This window comes from Schistocerca gregaria, chromosome 5 (genome assembly GCF_023897955.1).
Source record: "Schistocerca gregaria isolate iqSchGreg1 chromosome 5, iqSchGreg1.2, whole genome shotgun sequence".
Taxonomy (NCBI): Eukaryota; Metazoa; Arthropoda; class Insecta; order Orthoptera; family Acrididae; genus Schistocerca; species Schistocerca gregaria.
In genome coordinates, this window is record NC_064924.1 from 526,091,068 (window position 1) to 526,110,814 (window position 19,747).

Here is a 19,747-nt window from a genome sequence, read left to right on the forward strand (position 1 = left end):
GGATCGTGGAGATTAGCTGACTGGCGGTAGTGGTTGATAGAGGAAGTGGACTTGGCGAGTTTCATTTATCACTCATATACAGCGCTTGTTTCCTTGGAAACTTGCTGGTTTTTCATTTTAGTGTTGCTCTCACCTACGTAGCTTTGAACTGTTATCGTGAGAATTTTTTTGCTGAAGTTGCAATGAACCAGTTGGAAATGCGTGTTGACTTTTAGTGGTATATGTCGTCCAGCTCAGTGGTCGAATCTCGGAATCTTTGAGGATGCAGTTAGCCTGCCACATCTAGATATAAACTCCACAAGCCACGTTACGGTGTGTGGCGGAGGGTACTTTATGAAACAACGTCTCCTCCCCTTTTCCTATTCCAGCCGCGTATGGTTCGTGGGAAGAACGACTGCTTGTAAGGCTCCCCGTGGGCTCGAAACTCACGAATTTTGTCTTAGTGGTCTTTTAGAGAGCAATATATTGGCTGAGTCTTTTAGGAATGTACGCTCTCTCAAATTTAACATTAGACCACAACGTATATGAGCAAAGCATCTTTAGCAACCTCTGGCAGTGGAGATGGCTGAGCATCCCCGTGACGCTTTCGCGCTTGCTGATTGAACCTGTAACGAAACGTGCTGCTCTCCTTTGGATCTTATCTATTCCCTCTATCAGTGCCATACCGGCGAACAATCTTTATCTATATCTAAATGATTACTCCGAAATTCACAATTAAATGCCTACCAGAGACTTTATCGAACCACCTTTAAGCTATTCCTCTACCGCCACACTCTACAACCGCGCGCGAAGAAAACGAGCGCTTAAATCTTTCCGTGAGAGCTCTGATTTCTCTTATTTCATTACGATGATCATTTATCCCTTTGTAGGAAGGCGCCAACAGAACATTTTTGCAATGGGAGGAGAAAGTTGGTGATTGAAATTTCATGAGAAGATTCTACAGCAACGAAAAACGCCTTTGTTTCATTGATAGCAATCCCCATTCCCGTATCATGTTCGTAACACTCTCCCCCTCCCCTCACAAAACGAGCTACCCTTCTTTGAACTTTGTCAATGTCCTCCGTGAGTCCTACCTGATGCAGATTCTACCCAGTACAGCACTTCTTATGCGAATCCTACCCAGCACAGCAGCGCTCCAGAAGAGGACGGAGGAGCGTAGGATAAGCAGTCTCTTTACAAGACCTGTTGCACTTTCTAAGTGTTCCGACAATAAATGGTTCCCTCACATCGCTATCTACGTGATCGCCCCAATTTTAGTTATTCGTAACTGTAATCCCTAAGTATTTAGTTGAATTTACGGCCTTTAGATTCGTGTGATTTATCGTGGAACAGAAATTTAGCGGATTTTTTAAGTACTCATCTGGATGACTTCACGCTTTTTATGGTTTAGAGTCAGCTGACACGTTTCACACCATACAGATATTTCGCTTGAATCATTTTGCAATTGATTTTAATCATCTGATGAGTTTACAAGACGGTAAATGTCAGCAACATCTTCAGATAATCTAAGAGGGCTGCTAAGATTACCTCCTATATCGTTTATGTCGATCAGAAACAGCAGAGCGCCTATAACACTTCATTGCGAAACGCCAGGTAATACTTCTGTTTTGCCGGCCGCGGTGGTCTCGCGGTTCTAGGCGCGCAGTCCGGAACCGTGCGACTGCTACGGTCGCAGGTTCGAATCCTGCCTCGGGCATGGGTGTGTGTGATGTCCTTAGGTTAGTTAGGTTTAAGTAGTTCTAAGTTCTAGGGGACTAATGACCACAGCAGTTGAGTCCCATAGTGCGTAGAGCCATTTGAACCAATACTTCTGTTTTACTCGATGTTTTTCCGTCAACTACTACGAACTGTGAACTTTCCGACAGGAAATCGCGATTCCAGTCATACAACTGAGGTGATATTCCATATGCACGCAATTTGATTATAAGTCGTTTGTGAGGAACGGCGTCAAAGTCTTCCAGAAATCTAAAAATATGGAATCAGTTTGATATCCCATGTCGATAGCACTAATTACTACTTAATATTGAATTATTGGTCGAACGAGCGTTTTTTAAGCTACTTCCTTTGTTGATGAATACATTTCCTTATAGTTTTTCCGATAAATCTCAGTCTGACATCTGCCTTACTGGCGATTAACTTTGTGTGGTCGCTCCATTTCGAAACGTCCTGTGCGCATACTCGTACACATTTTATGAAAGTAACATTTACAAGTACAATTGTGTAACCATATAACAAAAGGTCTTTCTGTCTTTGTATTCGCATTCTGTCTATAGAATATTTATTAGTGATTTGCACTAGTTACGATTTTAACTATTTCCTGGGTCAGAGAGGGGCTGGCGATATTTATCAGGACAGTTTACGAGGTGCAGCAGTGTCGAGAAAGAATGAAAAGCAAACGTTTCAAACGGTGATATGTGGAATTAAATACGTGAGCTTAGTACATGAAACATTATATGCTAAGGTAAGCGTAACAAACTATCGAGAAACAGCGCCGAAAAATGATTGATATGCAGGATATATTCCAGATAATACACTGAAGCGCCAAAGAAACTTTTATGGGCGTGCATATTCAAATACAGATATATATAAACAGGCAGAACACGGCGCAGCGGTCGGCAATGCCTATTTACTGTTGCTACAACGGCAGGTCATCAAGATTTAAGTGAGTCTGAAAGTGGCGTTATAGTCGGCGCGCGACTGATGGGTCACAGTATCTCCGAGGTAGCGATGAAGCGGGAATTTTCTTATACGATCATTTCACGAGTGTAACGTGAATATCAGGAATCCGGTAAAACATCAACTCTCCAACATCGCCGCGGCCAGAAAAAAGATCCTATAAGAATTGGACCAACGACAACTAAAGAGAATCGTTCAAGGTGACTTTACTGCAACCCGCTGCAGATTTCAGTGCTGGGATATCAAAAAGTGTCGGTGTGCGAACCATTCAACGAAACATCATCGATATGCACTTTCGGAGGCGAAGGTCCATTCGTGTACCCTTCCTTGATGACTGCACGACACTAAGCTTTACGTCTCGCCGGGGCCCGGCAACACCAACATTAGATTGTTGATGACTGGAAACATGTTGCCTAGTCGGACGAGTCTCGTTTCAAATTGTATCGAGGGGACGGACAAGTGCTAGTATAGAGACAACCTCATGAATGCATGGCCCCTGTATGTCGGCAGCGGACTGTTCAAGCTGGTGGAGGGTTTATAATGGTGTGGGGAGTGTGCAGATGGAGTGATGTGGGACCTCTGTTATGGCCAGATACGACTCTGCCAGATAACACTTCTTGTCTGTTCACCTGCATCCATTCATGTCCATTGTGGATTCCTACGGACTTGGGCAACTCCAGAAGGACAATGCGGCACCTCACACGTCCAGAATTGCTGCAGAATGGCCCCAAGAACACTCTTCTGAGTTTAAACACTTCCGCTGACCACCAAATTCTCCAGACATGAACGTTATTGAGTATATGTGAGATGCCTTGCAACGTGCTCTTCGGAAGATATGTCCACCGCTTCGCACTCTTGCGGATTTATGGACAGGCCTGCAGGATTCATGGTGTTAATTCCCACCAACAGTACTTAAGCCGTTAGTCGAGTCCATGCCACGTCGGGTTGCGGCACTTCTGCGTGCTCGCGGGGGTCCTACACGATATTAGGTAGGTGTACCAGTTACTTTTACTCTTCAGTGCAGAAGGGTCAGATCTCTTAAATCGATATAAAATGAACACTTTATGTCAACAGGGATGTTGTAATACCTGATTTCCTAGACACGAAAAGTCAATTGTGGCTCTTCTCTCATGTGCACACATGTTTCAATTACGAATTACAAATTGCCTGATGCCTGAGTGACGTAACACTGGTCGTATGTCGAGCAATGTTATGTATGTTTGACAGCATCATGGGCATAGCACAGCGAGAGGGCTCAATGCACATTATTTTCATCAATGAATGATAGACGTGGACCAATTCGTTGATCTCCACGTTCAGTCCAGTTAAAGACGTTTGAATTATTTTTATGTTCTTGTGTAATTTAGGTAATCTACGAAATTTCTGTCAATGATGAAGAATATCTCCTTTCGTAAGATGTGGAAGCTTCTGAGTCAGTAAGTACTTTTCCAGTAGTATTAAAAGGATTATAACTTGAAATCAGGGATACAGAAGTTATGTTTGCGTTTAACTGTTACCCGTTTCGGATTTTATTCAAAATTCATCCTCATGTGGCTGTTCCCAGTTTCCGCTCTGAGTCCTTGATTTGAGTTTGTGTCCGTGAATGTTTTGGTGCTTTACTATAAAGAAAAAAAAAACTTTTATGTCACAGCTAAAAACAACTACTGGCCATAAACACAAAGCGAGGACTCCCCACGAAAACTTGAAAGAGCCATCTGACGGTGGATTTAAAGGCAGATCCAGAAGTGGTAATGGTTAAACGTAAATAAACTGGTTGTCGTATTCCTTATACACTACTGGCCATTAAAATTGCTACATGAAGAAGAAATGCAGATGATAAACGGGTATTAATTGGACAAATATATTATACTAGAACTAACATGTGATTACATTTTCACGCAATTTGGGTGCATAGATCTTGAAAAATCAGTACCCAGAGCAACCACCTCTGGCCGTAATAACGGCCTTGATACGCCTGGGCAGTGAGTCATACAGAGCTTAGAGGCGTGTACAGGTACAGCTGCTCATGCAGCTTCAACACAATACCACAGTTCATCAAGTGACTGGCGTATGTGACGAGCCAGTTGCTCGGCCACCATTGACCAGACGTTTTCAATTGCTGAGAAATCTGGAGATGTGCTGGCCAGAGCAGCAGTCGCACATTTTCTGTATCCAGAAAGGCGCGTACAGGACCTGCAACATGCGGTCGTGCATTATCCTGCTGAAATGTAGAGTTTAGCAGGGATCGAATGAAGGGTAGAGCCACGGGCCGTAACACATCTGAAATGTAACGTCCACTGTTCAAAGTGCCGCCAATGCGAACAAGAGGTGACCGAGACGTATAACCAATGGTACCCCATACCATCACGCCAGGTGATACGCCAGTATGGCGATGACGAATACACGCTTCCAATGTGCGTTCACCGCAATGTTACCAAACACGGATGCGACCATAATGATGCTGTAAACAGAAACTGGATTCATCCGAAAAAATGACATTTTGCCATTTGTGCACCCGGGTTCGTCGTTGAGTACACCATCGCAGGAGCTCCTGCCTGTGATGTAGCGTCAAGGGTAACTGTAGCCATGGTCTCCGAGCTGATAGTCCATGCTGCTGGAAACGTCGTCAAACTGTTGGTGGCCGAGCGGTTCTAAGCGCTACAGTCTGGAGCCGCGGGACCGCTACGGTCGCAGGTTCGAATCTTGCCTCGGGCATGGATGTGTGTGATGTCCTTAGGTTACTTAGGTTTAAGTATTTCTAAGTTCTAAGGGACTAATGACCTCAGAAGTCAGCCAGCCGCGGTGGTCTCGCGGTTCTAGGCGCTCAGTGCGGAACCGCGCGACTGCTACGGTCGCAGGTTCGAATCCTGCCTCCGGCATGGATGTGTGTGATGTCCTTAGGTTACTTAGGTTTAAGTATTTCTAAGTTCTAGGGGACTGATGACCACAGATGTTAAGTCCCATAGTGCTCAGAGCCATTTGAACTATTTTTTTGAACTGTTCGTGCAGTTGGTTGTTGTCTTGCAAACGTCCCCATCTGTTGACTCAGGGATCGAGACGTGGCTGCACGATCCGTTACAGATACGCGGATAAGATGCCTGTTATCTCCACTGCTAGTGATACGAGGCCGTTGGGATCCAGCATGGTGTTCCGTATTACCCTCCTGAACCGACCGACGCCATATTCTGCTAACAGTCATTAGATCTCGACCAACGCGAACAGCAATGTCGTATATGATAAACCGCAATCGCGATAGGCTACAATCCGACCTATATCAAAGTCGGAAACGTGAGGGTACGCATTTCTCCTCCTTACACGAGGCATCGCAACAACGTTTCACCAGGCACCGCTGGTCAACTGCTGTTTGTGTATGAGAAATCGGTTGGAAACTTTCCTCATGTAAGCACGTTGTTGCTGTCGCCACCGTCGTCAACCTTGTGTGAATGCTCTGAAAAGCTAATCTTTTGCACGTCACAGCATCTTCTTCCTGTCGGTTAATTTCGCGTCTCTAGCACGTCATCTTGGTGGTGTAGCAATTTTAATGGCCAGTTGTGTAATTCTACTAAGTCCACGTTTCTCAATGTAGCGTATACCGGTAGTATTCGAGCTCTTTCGGAACTGACTGCAGTGGCGAGATGGTGTTTGTATTCAGATGAAAGGACCTCTCTCAACGCTCTGTGTGAGCATCGCTAACCATTTGTAAAATGAAGCAGATGACAAATGTAATAAACTGTTGTGTCAACTGGAACAGTATGCGCGACAACGTCATAATTCAAAAACTCACTAGATAAAGGCCTTGGGTGTTCAAAAATGTGAGCAAATTTTGTTGCTCAAAACGTTCTTGGACTGTCCTTCCGAGTACATTCCTGACAACAGCACGAGAAATCTAGAGCCTGACAAGAAACCGTCCGCCGAACTATAGCTAGCGTATTCAGTGGAATAGCTTTCACGCAAGAGGCACATCACCAACAGAGCGACCAGGAGAGGGCGTCGTGTGGGTGAGCCTCCAGCCCGCCGCTTTCCGGATGCCTGTATTGTGCAAGAAGTGCGACCCAGTTCGCTGACCAGCCGCAGGCAGCTGGGGGCGACGGTAAACAGGCGTCGCCCAGGGTGGGCGGCTGCGTGGGGCCCGCGACACGGCCGTGAACCCTGCCCGCTGCCGCCTTCAGTTCAGGCGCGGTCCAGCACACGTTTACGAGGGAATCACCCTGCTAGATTTTTGTTGTCACGTGCAGATTATCAACATTCGACGAGAAATGACTTGCAGAGCACTGTCAACATCGCAAAATAATCACATCGGAACAAAAATTTAGTCACCCTAAGCAGGCTTTATAGCCAACGGCCTTGCCGCAATGGTAAAACCGGTTCCCGTCAGATCACCGAAGTTAAGCGCTGTCGGCCTGGGCTAGCACTTGGATGGGTGACCATCTGGTCTGCCCAGCGCTGTTGGCAAGCGGGGTGCACTCAGCCCTTGTGAGGCAAACTGAAGAGCTACTTGACTGAGAAGTAGCGGCTCCGGCACGAAAACTTACATACGGCCGGGAGAGCGGTGTGCTGACCACATGCCCCTCCATATCCGCATCCAGTGATGCCTGTCGGCTGAGGATGACACGGCGGCCGGTCGGTGCCGTAGGTCATTCATGGCCAGTTCGGACGGGGTTCAGTTTAGTTTAAGTAGACATTATGCTAATACAGTGTAACACCGGCTCTAGCCTTCATAAGAGCCACAATTCGGCGAGATAAGGAGCCAATAAGGTTCTTCAGGTATGCTATCTCCAGATTAATCCACTCCATTATTAGATCCCGTAGAACTACAAATATGGACGAGATTTTGATCACTACGTTTCACACGATTTTCCAAATAGTCCCAGACGCTTTCTTTTGGGAAAGGGGAGGTGGGGGGTGTCCGGAGATCTACATCTACATTTATACTCCGCAAGTCACCCAATGGTATGTGGCGGAGGGCACTTTACGTGCCACTGTCATTACCTCCCTTTCCTGTTACACTCGCGTATAGTTCGTGGGAAGAACAACTGCCGGAAAGCCTCCGTGCGCTCTCGAATCTCCCTAATTTTACACTCGTGATCTCCTCTGGAGGTATAAGTAGGGAGAAGCAATATATTCGATACCTCATCCAGAAACGCACCCTCTCGAAACCTGGACAGCAAGCTACACCGCGATGCAGAGCGCCTCTCTTGAAGAGTCTGCCACTTGAGTTTGCTAAACATCTCCGTAACGCTATCACGCTTACCAAATAACCCTGTGACGAAACGCGCCGCTCTTCTATGCATCTTTTCTGTCTCCTCTGTCAACCCGACCTGGTACGGATCCCACACTGATGAGCAATACTCTATAGGTCGAACGAGTGTTTTGTAAGCCACCTCCTTTGTAGATGGACTTCATTTTCTACGGACTTTCCCAATGTATCTCTACCTGGCACTCGCCTTACCAACAATTAATTTTATATGATCATTCCACTTCAAATCATTCCGTACATATGCTCCCAGATATTTGACAGAAGTAACTGCTACCGGTGACATTTCAACACGAAAAGTAGTGATTGCACTGAAAAGGTGTTTGAATGTTGTGCAGGTGTGGTTAAATTTAGTGGAACTAAACTTCTTACTGTTGTTATTTATAGATCCCCAGACTCCGAGTTCACAACATTTTTTCTAAAGCTAGAGGAGGTTCTTGGTTCACTTTATAGGAAATACAAAGATATGTGGTGACTTCAATATTAATTGTATAAGTGATTGTGCAAGGAAAAGGATGCTGGTAGAACTCCTTAATTCATATAGTCTTATGCAAACCGTATTCTTTCCAACGAGAGTGCAAGGGAACAGTAGAACAACCATAGACAATATTTTTGTTCATTCCTCATTGCTAGAAGGGCATTCTGTTAGCAAAAAGGTGAATGGCCATTCAGATTATGATGCACAAATTTTAACTCTAAAAGATTTTTGTGCTGCATCACGTGTTAAATATAGTCATCAGCTGTTTAGGAAAGCAGATTCAGTTATTGTAGAGACATTTGTAAACCTCATCAAGGAACAAGAGTGGCAAGATGTTTATAGCGCTGATACAGTAGACGATAAATATAATGCTTTTCTAAAGACTTTTCTCATGCTGTTTGAACGTTGCTTTCCGTTAGAACGTTCAAAACAGGGTACTAGCACAAACAGGCAGCCTGGGTGGCTGACTAGAGGGATAAAAATATCTTGTAGAACAAAGTGGCAATTATATCAAAACGTTAGAAACAATCACAATCTAAATGCAGCAGCCCATTACAAACAGTATTGTAAGGTGCTTAAAAAAGTTATTAGGAAGGCAAAAAATATGTGGTATGCAGATAAAATAGCTAAGTCTCAGGATAAAATTAAAACCATATGGTCAGTCGTAAAGGAAGTGGCTGGTCTGCAGAGACAGGTAGAGGATATAGAATCAGTGCGTAGTGGGAATGTCCGTGTTACTGATAAGTCGCACATATGTACAGTATTTAATAATCACTTTCTGAATATAGCAGGTGAACTAAATATAAACCTAGTCCCAACAGGGAATCATATAGCGCTCGTAGAAAAAAGTGTTCCGAGACTGTTACCTGGAATGCTCCTCCATGATACTGACAAGAGGGAGATTGAATTAATAATTAAATCACTAAAGACCAAGAATTCTCATGGATATGACGGGGTATCTAGCACAATACTGAAGTATTGTTCCATGTATGTTAGCCCAGTACTTAGCCATATCTGTAACTTTTCCTTTAGGAGTGGTCGGTTTCCTGACCGATTAAAGTACTCGGTAGTGAAGCCACTTTATAAAAAGGGAGACAGGGATAATATTGACAATTATAGACCTATTTCTATGTTATCGGTGTTTGCTAAAGTTATCGAGAAGGTTGTATATACAAGGTTACTGGAGCATTTAAATTCAAATAATTTGCTGTCAAATGTACAGTTTGGTTTTAGAAATGGCTTAACAACTGAAAATGCTATATTCTCTTTTCTCTGTGAGGTTTGGGACGGATTAAATAAAAGGTTGCGAACGTTAGGTGTTTTCTTTGATTTAACGAAGGCTTTTGACTGTGTTGACCACAAAATATTACTGCAGAAGTTGGACCATTATGGAATAAGGGGAGTAGCTTACAATTGGTTCGCCTCTTACTTTAAGAACAGAAAGCAGAAGGTAATTCTCCGCAATATTGAGAGTGGTAGTGATGTTCAGTCCCAATGGGGCACTGTTAAGTGGGGCGTTCCCCAAGGGTCGGTGCTGGGGCCACTGCTGTTTGTTATTTATATAAATGATATGCCTTCCAGTATTACAGGTGATTCAAAAATATTTCTGTTTGCTGATGACACCAGCTTGGTAGTGAAGGATCTTGTGTGTAATATTGAAACATTATCAAATAATGTAGTTCATGAAATAAGTTCGTGGCTTGTGGAAAATAATTTGATGCTAAATCACAGTAAGACTCATTTTTTACAGTTTCTAACTCACAATTTAACAATAACTGATATTTTAAACAAACAGAATGGGCATATTATAAGCGAGACGGAATAGTTCAAGTTCCTAGGCGTTCGGATAAATAGTAAGCTGTTGTGGAAAGCCCATGTTCAGGATCTTGTTCAGAAACTAAATGCCGCTTTATTCACCATTAGAACAGTATCTGAAATAAGTGACATTTCAACACGAAAAGTAGTCTACTTCGCATATTTTCATACGCTTATGTCATATGGTATTATTTTTTGGGGTAATTCTTCTGATTCAAAAAGGGTATTTTTGGCTGAAAAACGGGCTGTTCGAGCTATGTGTGGTGTAAGTTTGAAAACCTCTTGTCGACCCCTATTCAATAGTCTGTAAATTTTGACATTGCCCTTACAGTATATATTTTAGCAACATTAGCTTATTCCCAAGAATTAGCAGCTTTCACTCAGTTAATACTAGGCAGAAATCAAATCTGCATGTGGAATGCACTTCCTTGACTCTTGTGCATCCATTTTCAATAAGCTACCACAAGAACACAAAAATCTTAGCAGTAGCCCAAAAACTTTTAAGTCTAAACTAAAGAGTTTTCTCACGGCTCACTCCTTCTATTCTGTCGAGGAGATCCTGGAAGAGCTAAAAAATTAAGCAAATTCCAGTGTTATATTCTTGATTTTCTTCATTTAAACTAACGACTTGTCGCCTGAATATGTTTCTTATATTTCATTTTATCTGTTTGTACAATCTACAACTGAATATGTTTCTTATATGTCATTTATCTGTTTCTACAATCATGTTATAATTTCATGTATTGACTCGTTCCATGACCATGGAGACTTCTCCTTAATGTGGTCCCACGGAACAATAAATAAATAAATAAATAAATAAATAAAATAAATATAATCATACAATAAATCATGGAGGCATCAGTCTTCTGATCGGTGCGATACAGCCCCTCTCCGGTGCCAACCTCTTCAGTAGCACCCTATGGCCTCAATATGTTGGATATATTCCATGCTCTGTCTTCTCTTACTTTTTTGTCCTCTAAAACTCCTTCAAGTTTCATGAAAGTTGTTCCTTCGTGTTTTAAGACACGTCCTATAACCCAATCCCTTCTTATTGTCAATGTTGACCCACGTGTTCCTCTCCTCGACGATTCTGCGAAAAACCTCATCATTTCTTACCTTAGTACACCTAACTTTCAACATTCTTCTTCAGCATGACATCTCAAACGCCCCGATTCTCTTCTTTTGTGGTTTTTCCAAGACCATGTTCCACTATCATACAAATCTGTGCTCCAAAAGTACATCCTAAGTACTATCTTCCCATAAGTTATGCCGATGTTCGACACAAATAAACGTTTTCGGTGAAGAATTCCCTGTCTTCCTGTTCCAATTTGCTTTTTATTTCCTCCTTACTTCGTCTGTCCTGTGTTATTTTGCTACCCAAGTAGCAGAACTCCTTCACTTCTTTTATTTCGTGATCAACAATTTTGATGTTAATTTTGTCGCTAATCTCATATCTGGCGTTTTTCGTTGCGACGGGATCTTCTCATGAAATTTCAATCACCAGTTTTCGCATCCGATTGCGAAAACATTCTGTTGGCACCCACCTAAAAACGGAAATGAACATCACGATAAAATAAGAGAAATTAGCGCTCGCACATAAAAATTTAAGTGCTCGTTTTTCCCGCGTGCTGTTCGAGAGTGGAACGGTAGAGAGACAGCTAGAAGGTGGTTCACTGAATCCTTTGTTCGCACCCGGTAGCTGAGTGGTCAGCGCGACAAACTGTCAATCCTGAGGGCCCGGGTTCAATTCCCGGTCGGAGATTTTCTCCGCTCAGGGACTGGGTGTCGTGTTGTCCTAATCATCATCATTTCATCCTCATCGACGCGCAAGTCGCCGAAGTGGCGTCGAATTGAAAGACTGGCGCCAGGCGAACGTCTACCCGACGGGAGGCCCTAGTCACACGACATTTTTTTTTATTGAACCCTCTGCCAGGCACTTAATTGTGAATAGCAGAGTAAGCACGTAGATGTAGATGTAGATATAGATGATACCCCTCATTACTTTCTTCTTCAGTTTTGTCTTTATCCATATTCTGTAATCATTAGACTTATCATTCCATTGAACTAGTCCTGCAACTATTCTTCGCTTTCAGTGTGAGGATAGCAGTTTCATCAGCGCTTCTCATCACTGATATCATTTCATCTTAAAATTTAGCACCATTCCTGAACCTTCCTTTTATTTCCTTCATTGCTTGTTCGATGGGTAGATCGAGCAGTAGGGGTGAAAGACAACGTCCATATCTGATGCCCTTACTAATCCGAGCACTTCGTTCTTGGTCTTCCATTCTTATTGTTTCGTCTTGGTTCTTGTACACATTTTATAGCACCCGTCTATTCCTAAAGCGTAAACCTATTTTCCTCAGAATTTCGAATACCTTACATTGTCGAACGCTTTTTCCAGGTCGACAAATCCTATGAACGTGTCTTGATTTTTCTGGAGTCTTCCTTCTACGAGGGTAATCCCAAAAGTAAAGTCACCTATTTTTTTAGAAGTACATAGACCTGTTTATTTCTACAATGGTTTACATCAGTTTACAGCTTGAACATTTAGCTATTTTTCGACATAATCAACATTTCTATCGATGCATTTTTGTAGACGCTGTGGCAGTTTTTGTATGCCCATGTCATACCAGATCGCCGCAATTGCTGTTCAGAAAGTTATGAACCTCTTTTTTCACTTCGTCGTGGGAGCTGAATTGCTTTCCGGCCAAATGTTCTTTTAACCTAGGGAACAGGTCATAGTCACTGGGCGCCAAATCAGGACTGTAGGGTGTGTGGGTGATTATGTTCCACTGTAACTATTGCAGGAGAGCAACGGTTTGCCGAGTGATGTGTGGGCGAGCGTTGTCATGGAGAATGTGTACGCCCTTGCTCAACATTCTTCTTCTCCGGATCTGAATTGTCCGTTTGAGTTTTTCCAGTGTCTCACAGTATGTGAGAACGTTAATTGTGGTCCCAGCGATTCAGCTCCCACGACGAGGTGAAAGAAGTAGTTCGTAACTTTCTGAACAGCATGGCGGCGAGGTGGTATGACATGGGCATACAAAAACTGCCACAGCATCTACAAAAATGCATCGACAGTAATGGTGATTATGTCAAAAAATAGCTAAATTTTCAAGTTGTAAACTGATGTAAACCACAGTAGAAATAAAAAGGTCGATGTACTTATAAAAAAATAGGAGACGTTACTTTTGGGATTGCCCTCGTATCATCAACCGCAAAATCAGAACTGCCTCTCTGGTGCCATACCCTTTTCTAAAGCCAAACTGAAAGTTGTCAGCAACTTGGACGAATGAGATGTTACACTGACTATGGGACAGTGATCACAGTTATTTGATTTTTTCTGTCGGATTAAGATCGGATGATTTAATTGGCCAGTTGAGGTGCAGCAGGATGCCTGAATGTTGGTCAAACCAGCATTGTATGCGTGCATCTCTGTCAACAAGGTTGTTGTCATACCGGATGACGAGAGTGTCTACAGCATATTCTTCATGAAGATATAAAGAAAGGATAACATTCGATCACCTTGAGTGTTGAGATAAACATGATGCTAGTAGTGTAACATAGTGTTATTAACTGCTTGTCCGTAGGGCATAGTAAAATGTCTGTGAATGTGTCTAAAACAAAAGCGAAAAATATCTAGTAAAACGTAAGTGACCAGATAACTCGGCTGCTAACAGAAATAAGCGAAGCTTTATCTCCAACTACTGGGAGCTGGAGTATAATGTGCAGAAGTGAGGACGCGTCGCCGGCGGAAGGCGGTTTCGGAAGCGGCCGCTGCATCCGCCTATTATTAGACTGCCGTCAAGTGGTCCACGACCGCAGCGTCACGCGAGCAAACAGGTTTCCAGTTGCGGATGGGCCGCCGCAAGCGACAGAGGAGAATTCCGCAACGGCGGATATCTCTGGCGAACCGCGCGTCCGCTGTCGCCACTTTAACGATTAAGAGAGACACAAACGTCTTTCCGAGAAGTGGGCGACACGCCGGGGTTTCGTGTGAAAGCACTGTCCATCAGTGCTCACCCACCAGTCCGTCTCTTGACTACTGGCTTTTTATCATGACTCGGAAACAGGTCACTGGCTGTCACTGCCACCCTCGTGAGAGGTTAGGAATTGACGCGTTTCGAGCTCTTTTTCACGACAGTAATTCCTGTCTGAACGTCATTGCTGCTAATCGGTAGATAAGCTAGTGATTTTGCCACCCCAAAGTAGAAGCCATGTGAAAAATGTCTCACTCGGTCGAATAAAGGAAGCTAAATTGTTCTTAATACTTGTCGTTCCCGTCAGAAGCAGTTGTTTATTCGAGAATCATTGTTCTCTTTGCTGCGACGTTTGATCCAGTTATGTCTCATATTTTAGCATTTTTCGTTACGTCTTTTGACGAAAATTCTTTATTGACAAGAACTTCGACGGCTCATGAACACAGTGCATCATCCTGTTTTAGAGATCGGAAATGAGCTCCAAACTCGCCAGCGGGTCTTGTGACGTCATGTCCGATCTCGCCGTCTCCGACAGCCCGTAGACCCGACTCTCGTGTTCCCGCCGCAGCCCAACCGTCACCAGAATCTGTTGTCGGGTAAAAGTGGACTCGACTCGCTCAGAAAGAAGAGCGAGTACACGGGTTTGCATGCGTAACCGCGGACTCGCGGCATTCCCGCTACATACGCAACCATTTTGATAGAAATTTCCGCAATTACTATGCGTTTATTTCGCACAATCATGATTTCGGCTTTATAGGCATCTCAAGTGCAAGTGGAAATGTCACAAAATGTCAGCTAGCCTAAGTGACAGAAGCAAGTTATATACCAATGTAACGACTGGTAGGTTAGCAGTGAATATTATTCTGTTTATAGATACATTTAGAGCCGGCCGCTGTGACCTAGCGGTTTTAGGCGCTTCAGTCCGGAACCGCGCTGCTACTATGGCTGCAGGCTCGAATCCTGCCTCGGTGATGGATGTGTGGTGTCCTTAGGTTAGTTAGGTTCAAATGGCTCTGAGCACTATGGGAGTTAACATCTGTGGTCATCAGTCCCCTAGAACTTAGAACTACTGAGACCTAACTAACCTAAGGATATCACGCACATCCATGCCCGAGGCAGGATTTGAAGCTGCGACCGTAGAGGTCACGCGGTTCCAGACTGAAGCACCTAGAACCGCACGGCCACACCGGCCGGCCGGTTAGTTAGGTTCCAGTAGTTCTAAGTTCTAGGGGACTGGTGACCTCAGATGTTAAATCCCACAGTGCTTAGAGCCATTTGAACCACATATTTATACAGACAAAACTTTATCGAAGACTGTTATAAATTTATTTTAACATTTAACAGCTATTCAGAGACTGTTTAACAATTTCGTTGACGTAGACACCATTTCGAGGCGTTACCGAGTGTGTATCGACAGTACCAGAAAACACGACGTGAGGATGAACTGCAATCTCTCAATGATAATTATTTACTAAAATAAATAACAGAAATGAATGGTAAGCTACACACGCAAGTTGCCTTGGCCAAATGAATACAGGAATAGCGCGCCTTTCTATCGCGGAGATGTAACAGTGACGCCGCTAGGTGCCCAGTTTTCGCTTGACGCAGCATATAATTTTCCTCATAGTGGGGGTGGAATAAATAAGGATGCAGCCATTTTATTTGCATTGGAAGAAAATGGTGTGTTTTTTGTCTGAAACGTGGACTCTAGTGTGTAACTTATTCCACATATCGCTCCTCATCTAATGGAACACGTTTGCAATTCTATACTTTGCACCACTTAATTTTCGTCTTCTACAGACCCGCAAAACACAGCTTTGTTAAAGGCCATCTGATTCCGACAGTCAGTCATTTCGCCTTGTCGGTGCTACTTTCATCAGCGAGATCGAGCACCCATATTTTGTACTCACAATAAGTCGCGACTACCTTTTCAATTCTTCGTGCTTCAGTAAGAGAGAAGGAGCCAATGAGTACTCGTAAGAAGCGACGGCAGCGCCACAGTCCTCAGAGTCGTCATACTCGAGGAACTACAGCGTGAACGAAGGAAGCCTGTTAGCACTGACTAACAGCGGCGCCTTGATTTGTGAAGTGTGCAACCCGAACATTAGCCTCGAGGTAGCAACGTTTCTGATTTCTGCCCTATTTCCGTCTCCACAGTGGAAATGCAGTTTAGCATCTGACAGCAAGACTGATAATTTTGCCGTGACCATTAGTGGACTGAATACCAGGCTGTAAACCTATCGGAACGGCAGAAAAATTCTTGTCGTGGGCAAGGACCCTTCCGTCGACTGGTGCTGCTTCACTCTTGTTGGTACTCGAGTGGAAGAGAGAAAAAGTTCATGATTTATGAATTACAAGTCCGGATGAGAAGAGGATATTGGCAGTGTCTTTTTCGAAGGAACTTTCACAACATTGTCTTACCCGATGTAGGGAAACCATGAAAAACTAAATCTGGTGCATCTTGATAGCCGTACAAGAATTTCAGCCGCTGACATCCCAAATACCACTACTGCACCCTGCTCGGTTGTTTGTACTTAACAGCCAGCTTAGACAAACAAGTATCTTCAAGTCGAAAAGTGTGATGATTCAGTCATGATTAAGTTCTGTTACTCACGGTAAAGTGTATTATTTCTTTCCGAACTGTGTCACTTCTTACGCATTCTACACGCGTGCTTACCTCAGCTAAGATATTCATTTCAATTGATTTAATTCTACTTTTCTCAGTACTTTTACTTATCCAAGAATCACTGTCATGTGAAAGCACGTGTGTGGCCATCATTTTGCAAATTTCGTATGGTTTTACTCTTTAAAGTTTTTATTATTGTTCTATTCTTGAAACATTTAGTAGAAAACCACAAAAAATGCATACAACTTGGCAAACTTACGAACTGCACTATGGGATATCCACTTAAAGCAAGAAACAGGAAAATGTTTTATGTTTTGTCGATTCGGGACACTACAGCCGTCACATGTTGTGAAAAGGATGTAGTTGTTGCTCCATCTTGCTGTACAATACTGTCTTTATTCTATTTGCTTCGAAGCCAGCAGGAGTGGCCGAGCGGTTCTAGGTGCTACAGTCTGGAACCACAAGACCGTTACTGTCGCAGGTTCGAATCCTGCCTCGGGCATGGATATGTGTGATGTCCTTAGGTTAGTTAGCTTTAAGTAGTTCTAAGTTCTAGGGGACTGATGACCTCAGAAGTTAAGTCCCATAGTGCTCAGAGCCATTTGAACAATTTTTTTATTTGCTTCGTAAAGTTAGGTATTTCATCTAACAGCTATATTGAATCCAGAATGAGATTTTCACTCTGCAGCGGAGTGTGCGCTGATATGAAACTTCCTGGCAGATTAAAACTGTGTGCCCGACCGAGACTCGAACTCGGGACCTTTGCCTTTCGCGGGCAAGTGCTCTACCATCTGAGCTACCGAAGCACGACTCACGACCGGTACTCACAGCTTTACTTCTGCCAGTATCCGTCTCCTACCTTCCAAACTTTACAGAAGCTCTCCTGCGAAACTTGCAGAACTAGCACTCATGAAAGAAAGGATATTGCGGAGACACAGCTTAGGCACAGCCTAGGGGATGTTTCCAGAATGAGATTTTCACTCTGCAGCGGAGTGTGCGCTGATATGAAACTTCCTGGCAGATTAAAACTGTGTGCCCGACCGAGACTCGAACTCGGGACCTTTGCCTTTCGCGGGCAAGTGCTCTACCAGGAAGTTTCATATCAGCGCACACTCCGCTGCAGAGTGAAAATCTCATTCTGGAAACATCCCCTAGGCTGTGGCTAAGCCGCGTCTCCGCAATATCCTTTCTTTCAGGAGTGCTAGTTCTGCAAGTTTCGCAGGAGAGCTTCTGTAAAGTTTGGAAGGTAGGAGACGGATACTGGCAGAAGTAAAGCTGTGAGTACCGGTCGTGAGTCGTGCTTCGGTAGCTCAGATGGTAGAGCACTTGCCCGCGAAAGGCAAAGGTCCCGAGTTCGAGTCTCGGTCGGGCACACAGTTTTAATCTGCCAGGAAGTTTCAGCTATATTGAAGTTTGCTTTGCACACTGCTTAGGATACTTGTAAGTTGTGAAGCGCAGTCTATATTGGCCAGCCGAGGTGGAACAGTGGTTCTGCTCTCACAGTAAATCATTTGGTTTCCTTGTGCAGGATCTGATGAGGTAAGTCTCTACTGCACGCGCTGTGGTCCGCTCCTCACTGCAGTGATATGGGGCAAGCGTAAGCATTGAACTAGATGGTTCTGAATTAATACAGGCCGTATTTTTATGATGTGCGCAGGAACACTCCTGATGCCATGCAGTGCTGCGATTAGGATTTCCTCTAAAACTGCTCAAAATGGCTCTGAGCACTATGGGACTTAACATTTGAGGTCATCAGTCCCCTAGAACATAGAGCTAATTAAACCTAACTAACCTAAGGACATCACACACATCCATGCCCGAGACAGGATTCGAACCTGCAGCCGTAGCGGTCGCGCGGTTCCAGACTGAAGAGCCTAGAACCGCTTGGCCACACCGACCGGCTCCTCTAAAACTGTCCTTGCAGATTTAAATAGTAGTATTCTACGCGTGACGCATTATTATTGACATATCTAAATCGACAGATGGTTCTTCATTTTCCAATATCTTTGCATCTTGAAGCCAAAGAAGGGAAATATAAAGTGAAAGAAGGTAGTTGTGTGGTGGTTTAACTACACTATCCATCAATCTTACAATATAAGATTTGGCGGCAGAGAAAATAAGCCGTAAAGTAAAGAAAAGAAGCGTATGATTTTTGCATGATGTTGCTTTAGTCTCCAAGTTCTTGAAGGACTCGAACTCGTATTTCGTAAATACAATATTCTGATAAATAACGCTAAAATGGTTGGACTTTTCGTTGTGGAGGAGAAAGATATTTTCACATCGTGTGATGAGCTTCATTCTAAAAGTAAACTAAACTCCTCCCGAACAGGCCATGAAGACCCAACGGTACCGACCGGCCGTCATATCATCCTTAGCCCATACGCGTCACGGGATGTGGATATGGAGAGGTATGTGGTCAGCACATCGCTCTCCAGGCTGTATGTCAGTTTCCGAGACCAGAACCGCTACTTCTCAATCTAATAGCTCCTCAGTTTGCGTCACAAGGGCTGAGTGCACCGTGCTTGCCAACAGCGCTCGGCAGACCGGATGGTCACCCATCCAAGTGCTAGCCCAGCCCGACAGCGCTTAACTTCGGTGACGGAAACCGGTGTTACCACTGCGGCAAGGCCGTTGGCTAATTTCCATTTTAGCCAGTTTGTTTTCCAAGTGGAATCAACGTGGGGTGGAGTAAACACGAAAGCATTCTATCACAGTCTGTACTGGTAAGATCTCTTCACATTACCTCTATGCATTTTCGTTGTGTACCCAAGACCAATTCATTATTTTACACGAACTTTCTAGACATCAGTTGTGGCCTACAGGTTAAAAAGGTTTGGTTCCGGTATAAGTCGGCAGCTAGACTCCTTACAGCATGTAATGGAAGCTGCTTCGTATAGCTCTATCGTTTTTCAGGTTTT

General features: G+C 43.9%; 1 protein-coding gene and 1 pseudogene across 1 annotated transcript in view; one reads left to right on the forward strand and one right to left on the reverse strand.

The window, feature by feature from the left end:
- The window catches only part of LOC126272081 (cartilage oligomeric matrix protein), a 388,004-nt gene that overhangs the window by 269,565 nt on the left and 98,692 nt on the right, over nucleotides 1–19,747 (reverse strand). The gene's annotated exons all lie outside the window — the stretch shown is intronic.
- LOC126274422 (5S ribosomal RNA) lies at nucleotides 7,011–7,128 on the forward strand (annotated as a pseudogene).